The sequence below is a fragment of the Scleropages formosus genome, chromosome 12 (genome assembly GCF_900964775.1).
Source record: "Scleropages formosus chromosome 12, fSclFor1.1, whole genome shotgun sequence".
In the NCBI taxonomy this organism is placed as follows: domain Eukaryota; kingdom Metazoa; phylum Chordata; class Actinopteri; order Osteoglossiformes; family Osteoglossidae; genus Scleropages; species Scleropages formosus.
The window spans coordinates 13,247,752-13,248,146 of NC_041817.1; positions in this window are offsets into that span (position 1 = coordinate 13,247,752).

Consider the following 395-nt stretch of genomic DNA (forward strand, 5'->3'; position numbering starts at 1 on the left):
AGCGTCGCACATTTCGCGAAACGGAGTAAAACGGCGCGCGCGTCGATACCATCATTTGACGGTGCTGTTGCGGTGGTTTCGATTCAGCTGCTGGAAATGGAAGAGACCGATACGGGGATCCATCGGAAGGGTTGGCAGGTGTCGCCACGCTGTTGCACTGCAGGATAAAGTGGGACTTTAAACGTGTGTAACGGTTTCGTAAGAAAAAAAAAAAATTGTTTCAACAAAACAGACCCTCTTGCCTAACTGTACCTAATTGGGGTTTTCTATGCTATGAAAAGAAATGATTTCATTTTTAGAAAGCTTGGAGGGAAACGATTATTAAATCATGTCCGTATTAAATTAAAAATAAAATGCATATTTTGCCGTTTATAATCGGACGGCTGAAACTGCAG